The sequence below is a fragment of the Coptis chinensis genome, chromosome 3 (genome assembly GCF_015680905.1).
Source record: "Coptis chinensis isolate HL-2020 chromosome 3, ASM1568090v1, whole genome shotgun sequence".
Lineage (NCBI taxonomy): Eukaryota > Viridiplantae > Streptophyta > Magnoliopsida > Ranunculales > Ranunculaceae > Coptis > Coptis chinensis.
Genome location: NC_141458.1, coordinates 11,889,737 through 11,904,510, shown reverse-complemented (window position 1 = coordinate 11,904,510; position 14,774 = coordinate 11,889,737). Strand labels below are relative to the sequence as shown.

At 35.5% G+C, this 14,774-nt stretch overlaps 3 long non-coding RNA genes across 3 annotated transcripts; all 3 read right to left on the bottom strand.

Annotated features, from left to right (window-relative positions):
* Positions 1-8: 8 nt before the first annotated feature.
* Positions 9-1,480, bottom strand: LOC147507957 (uncharacterized). The gene is made up of 2 exons (XR_015217836.1): positions 1,258-1,480; positions 9-800 (listed from the first exon to the last, which is right to left on the bottom strand). It is a non-coding gene; the product is annotated as an uncharacterized LOC147507957 (long non-coding RNA).
* Positions 1,481-2,884: 1,404 nt separating this feature from the next.
* LOC147507956 (uncharacterized) lies at positions 2,885-5,547 on the bottom strand. Its single transcript, XR_015216271.1, has 3 exons — positions 5,398-5,547; positions 4,349-4,430; positions 2,885-3,298 (listed from the first exon to the last, which is right to left on the bottom strand). It is a non-coding gene; the product is annotated as an uncharacterized LOC147507956 (long non-coding RNA).
* A 339-nt stretch (positions 5,548-5,886) lies between these two features.
* Positions 5,887-8,719, bottom strand: LOC147507955 (uncharacterized). The gene is made up of 6 exons (XR_015216270.1): positions 8,574-8,719; positions 8,275-8,489; positions 7,283-7,413; positions 6,793-7,198; positions 6,063-6,122; positions 5,887-5,951 (listed from the first exon to the last, which is right to left on the bottom strand). It is a non-coding gene; the product is annotated as an uncharacterized LOC147507955 (long non-coding RNA).
* Between the last annotated feature and the right edge of the window lie 6,055 nt (positions 8,720-14,774).

Sequence of the window (14,774 nt, the reverse complement as noted above, 5' to 3'; positions counted from 1 at the left end):
CCAGCAGCAATATGAAATCAAGACTGCTATTACTATTGGTTCACAAAGCACTGTGCTAAAGTTTGGTCTGTTCAACAAATATCTGAAAATAGTACAAAGGCTAGTTTCAGCTCCTTGCTAAGGATAAATACACAACTGTTTTACATTCATAAAACCAAAACAATTTCAACAATGGAAATACTTAAAAGCATAGCAACAATACAATGCAAAGAAATTCACATCACTCGTATAGTAACTCTTCTGCAGTCTCCTTTAACTCTTCTGCAGTCTCGCATAGTAGTCTCCCTAAAGTCATCTTTCTCTTTTCTCTTGTAGCATCACACACCAGTAGCACACTACAACCAACATCCTAACCACCAGCACCACCACCTGCAGCACACATCTGCACCAGCAACACTACACACCACACATTAGTAATAGCAGCCCACACTTCACACACATCAGCATCACACACCAACAGCACAGCGCAACCTACACTTCACACAGCAGTAGCACACACTTCACACACTTCACATACAGCAGCACACCATAGCACACACATAAGCACGTACACATCAACTCTCACAGTTACACAGCAGCAACCCACACACTAGCAGCCCACACCAGTAGCACACACAACAACATCACACACCAGCAACACACTACAGCCTACACTTCACACACCAGCAGCCCAACCATCCATCTCCACACACCTGCAGCACACATTTGCATGTCAAACCTCTTCTACCCTCGTTGAGACCATTTAGCATAACTGGACCAAGAACCCCAGTGTTCCATGTCTCAAAATGAGGACCAACATTCTAAACTCAATCATAAACAACAAAAAATGTAGTATAGTCAGATTTTGATACATCTCTAACCACAATGCTCCATAGAATAAAAAAAAACAATTCAATGGGATAAAGAACAAATCGAAAGGCCAACAGCAATGCTTAAAAGAGAAATCTTGTTGATTCCAGCTCTCAGTTTAACATTTCCATTCAATGTTAATTTTGGGTTCTCCAAACCTCCATATGCAGTGCCTGCGATTTAATCTCCATTTGCAAACATACATAGCCCATTACTTAACAGGGGCAACAATTACAAACAGTACAAAAAACCAACCAAACTCATCTCCATTTGCAAAAAGTTGCAACAAATCCCATCGATTTAATCAACCCAACAAAATTGAAATCAACGAATTTTTTGTGCGGATTCATATCGATTTAATAGAGAGAAATTAAGAGATGGAGAGAGAAGTGGGAGCTCGACAATTACCTATGCGAGGCGTCTTATTTTGGAGAGAGCAAAGTCAACATTTTTCAGTGAAGAAGGTGTTTAGAAATGGGGGCAATCTAATTTTGGGGAGAATGTGTTTAACTTTAGTATTTTGGAGTGGCGGTGTATTTTGATTTTGGAGAGAAAGGAGAGAGGAGTGTTTGAATGGAGAAGAAGGTGTTTCCGATCTAAATTTTGTTCAGTTTCTGTTTTGGTTGCGGTCAAAAAAAAATTCAAATTATCAGAGCTACAAGCTATCCCTTATTTCGAAGTTAAAACCGGATCCGTCGATCTTAAGTGAGTAGAGGGTGGGATTGGTCTGTGGTTATAATGTGGCTACAAAGGTTGTGTGGCTCTATCCCTATATATATATATATATATATATATATATATATATATATATATATATATATATATATATATATATCATGTGTGTCTTCGTTCTCCTTCTCATCCTAAGTAGGAGTTGGAAAGTTACCTATGTGAGGCTTCTAATTTTGGAGAGAGAGAGGAGTGGCGTTTCATTGAAGAAGAAGGAGGTTTTTAGAAAATGATCGTACCAAATTTTGGAGAGAAAATGGGTTTTATCTTGAGTTAAACTTTTATTCGAAAATACCCTCCTTTTATTTCTAAGTGAAAAACGGAGATTAGACTTTTCGTCATGACCGTAGGATTAAAAACAGCATAAGAGAGGGGGATAGTTGCTATAATGTGGCTACAAAGGACTGTGGCTCCATCCTCCCCATATATATATATATATATATATATATATATATATATATATATATATATATATATATATATATATATATATATATATATATAGTCCTTCTATAAAAAGTAGCTACTTAAGTTAATTTAAAATAAGTACGTAGGTAAAATTTCACCTATAAAATGAATTCAAACCTAACTTTTTATGGTTATGAAGTATTTGCCATAAAGATCATCTCCACAAAATTTCAGCTCATTTGGTAACCTCTAACATAGATAAAAATTGTTGTGATCTTTAAAAAGAAATCTAACGGTCTAGAAATGTCGAGTTTTTGCAATAATTTTTTGCCAATGTTGGAGGTTTCCAAATGAGTTGAAATTTCATGGAGATGATCTTTATAGTGAGTATATCATATCTACAAAATATTGGGGTTGAATTCATTTTATAGGTAAAGTTTTACCTATGTACTTATTTTAAGTTAACTATATATACTAGCAAAAATGCACGTGCTCTGCACATGCTTGACAAACAAATTTTATTGAAGAGAGTGAACATTTTATGCCTTTATGAATTTTTTTTAGAAGGCGGAACTGTGAAACCCAATTCTATATATTCCTGCTATCCAAGTTCATAAAAATAAAAATGATTACTCGAGCTTTTTTCCATATTGTTTTTCTGAACATTTACAATCACTTCAATAACTTCTAGTGACCAACTCAAGTTTGAGTGGAGTTCATGCAATAATACGTTTAAAAGGGAAAAAATATGATCACCATGTACATGAAACTACAAAAGCAATAGATCATAGTTGGTTACACACTCTGAGAGATTCAAAGAAGTCTTTGGGTTCAAAGCAAGGGGAAACACTGTATACTAAGCAAGGAGCCTTTGACCCTCACAATGTAAAAACTGTAAAAGAAGCAATGCCCATTTATATATTTTAATACAAACTAAAACTGTAATCCATTTACTGCTACAAAAACACTTGTAAAAAAATTGAAGAAAATCAGTCAGCTTGCTAACAAATTCTCCTGTCTTCACTTTTGCTATTCCATACTATTTAAAATTCATACTTAAGTTAAAATTGTTCGACAAAGCGAACCTGTAGAATATCTTTTCCCATTGAAAAGTACATCCGTTGTGAAACATATAGTGATCACCATATATAAGATAAAACCAGACACTCAACCTACTCAAAAGTTACAATAAGACAAAAAAAAAACAACTAAAAAAAACACAGAGAGGACATGCTCCTGAACACAGACATAGGATTTCCATATGTGGCAACTCCCATGCATTCATCCTCTTCTTATAATTCTTATATGCATCCTGAAAAATGAAAAAGAACCAGATAAGTATGAAAAGTCAAGTAAATTGAGAATTCAAATACATGGGGTTAACACATTGATATAAAAGTATAAGAAAAAAACAACAACACATATTACTTGTATAGTTAGCAATGTCACTAAACCAAAGGATATAGTTTAGCCAATTGGAAATTGAAATGATTTGCATAAGTGATTTTTACAAACATATGCAATAAACTTGATAGTAAGGATGACAATAGAGACCTGAATGAATGTCTAAATTAAAAACCATACATCCATAAATCACTTTGGTACAAAGCAAGTTGTGGAGGGAATATTTACCCAAGGTTTAAGGAAATTAAAAACACTAAATTAAAATAGTTGTAAACATTAATCTTAATTTCAAGCCTCGCTCACCACCTTGATGTCCATTGAGGGTTAAAAGTTAACAACAAAATCATTCAACAACCTTTCAAACATAATGATTTATTTGTTCAATATACCTACACCAGAAATAGTAACTAAAACCTTGGTCGACATCTGCATATCAATAGATTTAAGGAATGAGTTCTAATCAATCTATCCTATGGTATAAGAGTTTCACGAATAAATCAATAATATTAAAATTTTAAAAAAAATAAAAAATAAAAAGTTATAAAGTTATAAAGTTGAGTAGGCACTTACAAAGTATTGACCAACTGTGGGAAAGTGCATATGCCTTGGATTGTTAAATTTCTCCAATTACTTGAAAGCAGTTTGAATTCCTAGTCTAAGAGCAATTGTTTAATATTTTCCCTCGTCTTGTACACTGGTTGAATTTTGATTTGTAAGTTGTGAGATGATTGAAAGTAAGGTCTAAAAAACTCATTTCTCCTTAAACAATCAAATTACTAAAATGTGGAAAATCCAACATACCAATGCCCTACAAAGCTAAACAGATTCGTCATGATAAAAAAAAATGTGTTAGACTCCATTGGTAAAAATTCATAATCCAACCAATGTCACCTACAACACATAAATTATAAGCTATTGAAGTCTTTCAGGGTTGTCAAGAGAGGGAAAAGAATTCTACCTTTAGTTCGTAGGCACATACCAAGATACATTGTTCTATTTGCAAAAGTCCCCACTCATTGCTATCGGAAATAATATGAGACCTAAAAACCAGGAATCATACAAAAAAAGAGTTAATGCATAATATCTAAGTCTAAATGTCATCATGAAGTTAGAGGAAAACTATTAACATCAATAATCTAAAACATGTTTCACTAAAGCTACGCCACATTGCCCAATCCCTACCGCTTGGATTTTAACATTAGGAAACTCTCCAAAACGAATCATCCTCCCCACATTCATCTTATTTTATGAAAAATCCAACCTATTATAAAACCCTATAGTCCAATAAGTTCAAGCTCAAGAGGTAGACCCTAAAACTTAGACAAACTTTATATTTCATAATGCAACCAAAACAGCCTACCTTATCTAAGAAGAAAAAAATTGCCTCCCTTGACGTGGAAAAAGGGAAGAGGTTTAATATGAATATAAGAGTCTTAAGTATATACAGCCCGGCCATCATTATTCACGCATAACATGACATTTAAGAAATTGATCTAAACCTCGAACAATGGCAATCTAAGGTACTTTCTTTGGGGATTCTTGGGCATTTAAACCATAAAAACAATGTTTGAATTTTGAGATTAACATTGACAACATCAACTACATATGATAATACGCCTCTCACATCTAAAAGCACATAGTGTTACATAAGTCAAGGCCACTCAAACCAAAACTAAAATATAAAATCTCAGTAAAGTTTAAGAGATTTTGTATGAATTCATATTTAAATGTTGGTTCTGGCCATTCATTTATAACAACAACAGATTTAAGAATCGGACAATCATAATAACAGGCATAGCCATCAATGTATAGAGCCTATAAATCTTTTTTCTTGCTTTTTCTTACATTTGTTTTTGTGTATCTAAAAGTTCTTGTTTTACATTGTTAAGGCAACTTACATTTATATCAAGCAATAGTAATCTTAAAAAGGAGACTATGTTGTTGTGTATCTAAAATATTTGTGTTCAAGTAGTTACAAAGATTAAGAGGTGTAGGGAAAAGACAAACCAATGAGACCGGCTACTATGCTCAATTGCATTGGCAACACCAACAGCCCTTAAGTTGTCACCTGTTTGTAACACTTCCCAGACATCATTCATGTTGCTCACGTGGGATTCAACCAATCCTAGAACATGATAGACTCCATTTGCCACTTGCCTAATTTCAAACCTAAACACATAGAAATATCACTTAGGCGCATAACCTATTTATCGCTTTTCAACAAAAATATTAAAAAAAAACTACAAAGTATTACCATTAGCAGTAAAAAAAAAATGTAAAATAACATTCTAATTACCTATTTGAAATTATCAGTGAGATCGAGATCCGTGCACAAGTAGGTCTCGAATTTGTTCATTATAGACTTTACATAAACTTCATAGTGTTATAGTCCCCGACGATCTCTCATGGTGTGAAACAACGCCTCAAGCCGAAGTTACACAATTTACACCACACGTCTTCTTTTGGGCCCTCCATCAGTAAATGTCTTTCCAAATCCCCTATTTGTCCATAAGCAATTATACGGACATTGTAGACATCTAACACAGATGTGGCAAACGGGCCTGTAAAAGAAAAATTGTAATGTCATTAGAGACTATCAAGTCAAAACCAGGGCATTGTGTCTAACTCTATATAAGCATCATGCACATTAGAAGAACATTTCAACAACTTACCAATAACGTAATCACAGTACTGCTTGGAATTTAGATCCAATATAAATCTAGTGTGTGCTCCTGAAATGACATTAAATCAAGAAATAGCTTATCAATGCCACATAAAATTGACCAAGTGAAAAAAACAAACTGTTGTGACCTAGAACATTAGATAGTTTGCTTAAAATGTGTTGCATGCAAAAATACTCTCTAAGAGTTGGTTTGTTGAAGCAGTCTTTATTAAGATTTTCCTGTCTTATTTGGACATCAACCAATATAAGTAGTTTTTGGTGGGGGGTCCTCTAATGCATCAAGTAATAAAGTAACTAATCGACTCAAGCAAGAAGTTTGTGTTTTTCTTTTTTCCTAAAAGTGTAATTAAATATAGTCCAATGTTTCTACTTGTTTACAAAATACTTCCAGCTTTAAACTTTGCCATTCTAATACGCTGCCCTAGTGCACTAATTTTGATTCCCAGACATCTAGTAAGAATGTGATATACCATAAGATCTATAGAACCTTCATTTTTTTTTTTCAATTCCACAAACAGATAGGCAGCATGTTACTGAATCTGAGTACATAGTATGACCCATGGTTCTAAACCATGAAATAAACTTATGTCATTATCATGGAGAGCATCTAGAGGAACCTTGTCAATATACAGCTCCATGATAGATGAAACAATCAATTCTCAATTTCAATAAGAAGGCTAATCTAGCACCCTAACAAAAAAGAGAGAAACAACTCTTACCCTTTCTAGTTGCAATTTGCTAGGATGCTCCGGAAACTCCTTTCAAACCAGCAGACAAATTTTTGGATGATTTGGAGTGACGCCCGCTTGCAAAAATTGTTCGAAGAATACATGTGATATAGGGGTCAGTTGGTACTATTAGCCAACAAACCTTCTGCGACTTCGGTGAGTTGGTACTATTGAATGCATATTCAAAGCTTTATGGAATCTACCAAACTCTTGTAGTTATCCTTCGGAACTTAATTACAGGCTTCCAAGACGACGACATATCAAGCAAATTCATTTCAGAAATCAAGTATTCACACCTTCTAGTTGGTCCATATCATTCCCTCGATCTTGCAGAAGTCAGAGACGCATCCTCAGACACACTATTGTCTTGATTTTGCCATGATCTAACTCCTCAAACCTTTAGGGAAGAAAATGCTTCGAATTGAATCAATAATTGTTACTCATACCGAATCAATAATTGTTAAGAAAGAGGCCGGCTTACATTCTTGCTCTTCTTGATAGTAACACGACCTAACCTTGGAATGGGTTGCATACCAAGCTTTAGCATTGCCTTGTGACTCTTCTTCTCGCTTCTGCTCTGTTTATTAGACCGGCTTCCATCTGCTAGCTTACCTGCACATGTGAATGGAAACCCAACATTGTAAAACTGAAGAAATAGAAGTTGATCGAAAAATACTTAAAAGTACAACCCAACCACAAAAAGAAGAAAATTAAGCTTAGTCTCTATTGTCTTGCGCTAGTAATCTTCTTACCTTCAGCATCATAATTGTTCCTCTAGCAAGCATGGAAGTATCTTGAGATTAGTACGACTTACTGATTATTATGCACTGATGGAAACCAAGGAACTCAATTTTTTGGTGCCCAGGAGCTTAGGGAAGCCAGATTCCAAATGAAAATATATCAAGCGACTTTTGCAAGGGATCTTATAATTGACTATACTTTTTTCCATGTTCACGGGCAGCCTAATCAACTCAACAATATCAGGAAGACACTTTACTTTTCTAAGAGGACATATGAGAGATTCTTCCACGAAATCCTACGTAACGAAGTTTCTGTATTGAACATTTCAATACCAACATTACCATAAGAAACCCCTTTATATGTATTTCATAGAGGAAATTTACATGGTCAATCATGCATACCTAGATATATACAAACGAAACTGCTCGTATCAGCTTTGTGCACATTTTATAACCAAAATATACCATTCAGAAGTCAGTGGTAACAAAGCCAAAGAGTAGCGATCATATACATACTTATTGGGAAAAATGTGTTCCTCTTTTTATTGTAGCATAATCGAAGCCTCTTTTTATTGAAGCATATTTATTGGGAAAAATGTGTTCCTCTTATAAAACAGGTAGAAGAGAAGCGAGAAGTATATGAAGCCATTATCGAAGCCAAAAAAATGATGCGAACAGATTATTACGAAAGCAATAAACATATTACAGAAACTATTTGCAATCGATATCAAACCTGTAAACTTTGCTGCTTGAACCAAGGTGACTCCTTGTAATGTATAAGATGAATTCATTGAAGCGAGCACGAAACATTAAACAGTAATTCCAGTGTATATAAACAAAGTTTAGAGAGAAAATTGCCTTCAGAAGGATGCTCAAATCCAGAATCAACGTAGCTCAGGCTTTAAAAGAAAGTTTCGAAATCCCGAACTATGAATTCCAACGTAGCCCCTGCACCACCAATACAATATCCAAAAAATCAATAAAACCACCACTTTGTTATATAATAAAACAAATCCATATAAATATACTTACTTCTTAGCAGATTCGTTTGTGGGTTTAGTTCCAATGGAATCGGGTGCTTTATCTTCATCTTCTTCGTAATCGATTAGTTCTTCTTCGTATGGATAGTATATCATCTAGAGAGGGCATGTCGGCGGCACGTTGTGAAGGTCAGCTGAAAAGTGTTGGCAGAAATTTCCAGAGCTAATCAGCATCAAGTTAGCTCTCGTCCATCCAGTAGCCCATACATGGTCGCTTTTACCCACCTGCGTGTATGTGACGAGGTATATGGTGTTGTGGCTGTCGCGAAGCCTAGTTGGATAGTATTCAGACCTCCAGACCACTCATATCTTGTTGTATGTTTTGTCAAGCTAGGATGCCAATTGGGCTTAGTATTATGCGCAAGTACAAATATACAATGTTAGGTATCTACCTAGTCCATAGGCGCATCTTACAACTCTGATTAGTTTGCCTACTTCAGCTTTGGTCCTTACCATCTGCTACAATGTGCATTAAACTCTGCTACTCTGTAAGTGTGCATGCAAGCATTTCGTGTGATTTTTTGTTTAATATTCATCGGGCAGAATTGAAAATATTTTTCATGATTCCTAGACCATCAAATTATTAGATTCCAAAATCTAGGGTGACATCATCTTTACCAACAATCTTGACCTCTAGTATATTAGCAACATATGAGTAGACAGATTAATTCTAATTCTGCAAACGCACCCTTTACAGTAATAAACTGTCTTAAATTGCTGATTCATGAAGAGAATATAGAAACTGGGGAAGTGAAGATGGAGGGAAATTTTCCGTTATGGAACTTCTTTGATTATGGTGTAACAGTTTTCTTTTGGAATGGGAGGGTATGCAAGAGTGTTCGACAGTACAGTTAAAACTTAAAAAGAGGTGGGGAAGCGTTTTTCTGTTTTGCCGGTTTGCACGAAGGAAATGCGCCTATAAGTCTTGAAGGAACCATCGGACGCGTCGGCTCAAGTTATTCTTTTGGTAGGATCGTAAAAACTCAGTTCATTGAAAAAAAATTGATTTGGAATTTTAATTTAGTCTGGAATTTATTAGTTTTGTTTAACGTTTCCAGACACAATCATTGGCTTCTTGAAATTTGCAGAGATGAAGCCAAGTGAGGAGCCAATCTATCGGAAATTTGGAACCCCTACCGTATCCACCACCCACCTGACACCTCATATACTTTTAGCTCAAGAGCACTTCTACATTGGTTCTCTGACGATGGTGATCACCTCAAATTACTTGTTTAGCTCAAAATATATCTTAATGACTTTCCAAACTTAGCCTAGAGATGTATGCCTGCATTTGGCTTAAACCCAAATTATCGGTTATTAAAACAATGCAAATTTCTAGAATAATCTGCAGTTCAATAATCATTTAGCAACAAAAATAAAGGGTGGATCAATCAGAAATATGCAATGAGGGCTAAAGGCCATCGATTGGAGAATACAAAAACTGATTGGTCATCGTTAGTTGTTACATAGGCCTAAAATGATTGGACGAACCTCCCCACCCAAAAACATGATTCCTCAAAAGCCTCAACTCGCAAGATGATCGGGCTGCAATATTACTTGGTGGCTAGGCATATTAAATAAGGCACTCAAACTTGGATCGACAACATTACCGCGATCGTGAGAACAATAGTCCCGGTCTGAAAAACAGGATCCAAAGAGCCAGTAAGTTATACAAACCGTCCTTCGCGACATTTAAGTTCTTAATCCCCCACCCGCTTGACTACATTCGACCGTGGTGGAGGTTGGACTCCTTGAAAATACCGCAAATGATGAAGGCTTTAGCTTTCCAACAGCCAAATCCGCACTCCAATGCCAGCCGAAAGTGAGAATAGATTTGCTTTTCTTTATAAAGAAAAATGAAGCCATCCTCTGTCAAAGGAGAGTGAAGAAAAAACTTTGACAACCGACAAGTATTTGGAGTTTGTGACCTTTGCCAACCGCCATGATAGAATGAAGAATCTGTCACCACCAAAAGTCCAAAAGCTCAAAAGTCCCCTGTTGGACCATTGGAAATAATTCGCAAATAAGTTCAAAACCATTCAGGAATCTTGAGCAACACATATCATGCCAAAACCCTGGTATAAGATAGTGTAGCAGGAGCAGTTATGTGCGGCATCAGGTGGGAAAGACGGAAAACCAAGGAACATACTTTAAACAACTTCAAACAACTTTACCCTCTGCCCACATGAAGTCTTTATATACTTAATGATCTCCCCACCATGGAGAACATGCTCACAAAAATTTAGCTCATTCAAAAAAGTCTAACATTAGAACATGCTCACAAAACTTTTAGACCGTTAGATGAAAAGTTCAAAAATGAACACAAATGAACACTAATTTGTACATGGTTAGACATATCAAAATATTATGATTTTTTGTGAGAATGATCTTCATAGTGGGGAGATCATCTCCACAAAAAACTAGGTCTTAATTCATTTGTATGTCGAAAATGTGGCTATAATGTGCGCATAATGAATGTGCCTCTATCCCTAATATATATATATATAACAAATGCTATGGCTTGGAAATTGATAACAAATGCTACGGCTTGGAAATTGATAACAAATGATGTGGCGATGGATGTCAACGTTCAGAGGAAAGGTGTCCACGCCACTTATCATTAAGATGCTATGTCTGTTACAGTACTCATGAAGAATGTCTTAGTTATCTTTTGTGGCACTGTGAGCATGCTCAAACAGTTTGGAAATGGGTGGCCTCTACATTTGAGTTTCGATAACATTGCTCTTCCTTCACAGAAGCCATTAGTACTTCTAAGTCTAGAAGCCCTATGATTAAACAACTTTGGGATGCCATTGTCACTTCTACTACGGTAACACTATGGCACCATCGTCATTTGATATATCATGAAGAAAAGGTAGTTAACTTCAACCTATGCACTACGAGAATAAGAAGAATGGTTAGGGCCGCTGCTATGTTGATAATTGGGCACTCCTTCCATAGAATGGCAGATCTGAGGATCATGATCTCATGGAATCTCTTGGTACTCCTACCAACCTTCCCCTACTCTGAGAAAACACAGTTAAGATTAATTGTGATGGATCAATCGACAATTGGAAATCCTGGTCCGACTAGGATTGGTTCTACTTTCAAGGTTGCTTCAGGAGATTTTCTGCTCGTAATGTGGAGAAAAATAGGTGTCAACACGAACCATATGGCAAAGTGCTTAGCCATCGTAGAGAGTGTGGAGATAGCTATTCAAAGAGATTGGAAGAATGTGTAGGTCAATCGAATCAGATTCAGTGGTAGTGGTTTCGACATTTGGGTCAGGCAAACTTCCATGGTAGCTTAAGGATAGATGGAACAAATGTATATCTGCAATGCACTCGCTCATGATCATATCAACTTGGAGGGAAACGAACTTCTCAGCAGATCAAACAGCAAAAAAAGCAACAACTATATATGTCTTCTGAGTCCCGTTTTCTGTATCATGGCAAGCCTCCATGGTTATATAAATGGGAGGCTTGTACAAGTACTTACTTTAGATTCAACTGAATGGGTGAGGTGCTTGAAAAAGTGTTGTAGTGGAGGCCTACCTGGTAGGATTGCAATTCACTCCCTCAAAAACTATTACCTGGTAGGTTTGCAATTCACTCCCTCACACTGTGATTTTGGTTTTCCTTTCTTTCTTTTACGTACACTTTCACTTTCTATAATCTCCATCCCCTTTTTCCTATACTTAATACAATTCTCAGTTCACTTTAAAAAAAAAAAAATAGTCTAGTTTTCATTTAAAGGACCCAAGAGAATTACAGTCTAATTTCATGGAATGGTTCAATCCCCATATTCTACTAAATCTAGTACAAGTCTCACGCCTTTGCCTTAGACTTGTTACCTCTAAAGCACGGACGCACCTACTAATAGGCTGTGTGATGAGCCCAAAACTATAGTTTTGACCCCTTTAACAATATCGCTTTTGACCAATTATGTGATTAATAAGTAAGAGTTAGTACTGCTATCGTGTTCTTATGTATTTCAGGCATTGGAGTCAAATATGTGTAGAAATGCATCCATTTTGTGAGATGAAGGAGCAAGGGTTGGTTGCTAAGAAGTTCTATGATAAAAGGCCAAGATTCAAGGAGAAAAAGCCATTTTAAATCCCGGTCAAAGCTGAAAAGTCAAAGTCAACGCGGGCAGAAACAACGCACAAAAGTCAGTAGAACTTTCGAAGGCCGTACCTTTGAACTCAGACCTTGGAATTGGGCTTACCTTATGTCAAAACGACCGAATCGGAACGAGCTTTCTAATGGTCCAAGCCTTGACCCAATCAGAGAAGCACAAGTGGACAAAAAGGCTATTAAAGTCAAATCCGGTGAAAACCTCCTTGTGGACTGAAGTAATAAGGTTTTGGGCTCGATTTTTCGGCCCAAAACATGGCTCCTCAACCCATGCACGAATTTGTAGATCTTGTCTCCTCCATATGAAGAGACAAAGACTTAGCTCTTAAGTTACCTAGTTTTAGATCAGAAAACTTAGTTTTTAGTTAGTTTTTTAATTAGTTTAGAATCGATAATTAGTTTGTATTTCAAGTTTTAGTTTCTAATTCAATATTTGATTCATAGATTTAGTTTGTCTTAAATTTATAATTAGTTATTCATAATCTTAGTTCTACATTAGTTTTAATTTCAGTTTTAATTCATTTGATTCTTAGACTATTATTTTATTCGTTTAATCAAGTTTATTTTAATCAAGTTTAGTTTAATTTAATTATGTCTTCCTATTATTGTTTATTGTCAATGAATCCAATGAAACTAGGCTAAAAACTCAATTAGAAGAGGTTAAAGAAGCCATGTGAGGATGATTGCTTGTTAGAATAGTTGTTATTTAGAATATAATTTCAAGTTCATTATTATGAGTGTTTAGAGATAAATCTCATAATGATGAACTACAGTTTAGAGCCACCATCAAAGAGATTTGTGGTGGAGCTAAACTCTCATGCTAGTGGAACCTTGATTCAAGAGGACTTGGTATTCACTAGGGATCAATATTTGATTCGATGACTAACTAATAGCCAACCAAATTGCATGGTGGAATTTCCCCCCTCTATGTTCTTCAAATTCATTAAATTCACCTTTTAATTGCTTAGTTAAATTAGTTAAATTTATAATTAGTTTTAGTTTAAATAAATCATAACACTACTCTCATTGTTCTCACCATTGGTTCATTGTGTTTGATTAATTGAATTCATTTATGTCTTGCTAGTTTAAGGGTGGAACGATTCCGTACTCTATATATTGCATGAATATATATGTGAAAGTAGGAAATAAATAAATGATACCGTAAGAATAAAGTTAGAGCAATCTAAGTTTAGTTTTTATGGGTTATCAAATGGCGCCGCTGCCATCTTAATCTCGTTCAAGCAAGAATTCAATTGCTTGAATCCAAGGGGCAATCCCCCATTCTCTACCCACCACCCTTTTCATTTTTCATTTTTTTTCTCATATTTTCGTTACTATTTACTGTTTTAAGCACTGGGGCGCACACCATCCCTTTTGCCTTGTTCAGAGCGCGCCCGTCCTCCCTTGTGTTTGCGGAATCACAGCGAAGAATACTGCGGTAAAGGTATTTTTAAATTTCCGAAAATTCTAAAAATTTCCAGGTATAATATTTAAGGTATTATTGATTTACTGGAATACTTTCAGAATTGTCCTAATTGTTTTACCTTGTGAACAAATACGATCTTTACAGTGCTGCATTTCCGTTTTCAAACCATAAGTTCTTGAAAACCAGACGAGTAAGGTTACTTAGGCAGTTCCAAAAATTCTAAACTTTTTACAGGAGTATCTATCCTAAGTTAGGAGTTTGTAGTAAAACTTTGACGAGTTTTTTATTTGTTTTGACCTCCTAACTAGTGGAGTGTTTCTAGTGTGTTTCTGCAGTTTTGCAAACACTTAATTTCTGGAACAACAGCCAATAAGGAGGATTTGTAAAACTCTAATTTTTCTAAAATTTTTACAGGAATACCCTTGATCTGTCAGGAGTCTCCAATAAAATTTTGGCAATTTTTGTCTCTGTTTTTATTGGTTAACCATTCGGTTATTTGTATTATGTTCAAAAACTGTTTCGCAAACTTTGTAGGGCAGTAGAAGGACTTTCATAGCTCCGATTGTTCTAAAATTTTACAGGCTACTTACTGGACGTCTTAGAAACCTACTGTAAAAATTTCAAATTTTTT